This window comes from Cyprinodon variegatus, unplaced genomic scaffold (genome assembly GCF_000732505.1).
Source record: "Cyprinodon variegatus isolate N-32 unplaced genomic scaffold, C_variegatus-1.0 Scaffold855, whole genome shotgun sequence".
In the NCBI taxonomy this organism is placed as follows: Eukaryota; Metazoa; Chordata; class Actinopteri; order Cyprinodontiformes; family Cyprinodontidae; genus Cyprinodon; species Cyprinodon variegatus.
Genome location: NW_015151308.1, coordinates 143,179 through 143,446, shown reverse-complemented (window position 1 = coordinate 143,446; position 268 = coordinate 143,179).

Below are 268 nucleotides of genomic sequence, written 5' to 3'. Positions count from 1 at the left end.
AACAAGCGGGGGGTCAGTACAATCTATGATTTTATCCTCCTATAGCTTACGTTTGATATGGACACCGGAGAATGGATTTTGTTTGATTCAAGATCCCCTCCTCACCCTTTTGATATAAAAGGTCGAATGGATTTTCTGTATTGCCTCAGTGATACAGTCACTCCACAGGTGGTGGACAATGCTTATGCCCCTGTCTAAGAGCCACGAGTCCTCTTGTAGCTTCTCTGCTGGGAAGAACTGGGCTGGAAACTTGGATTAATTCCTTAGA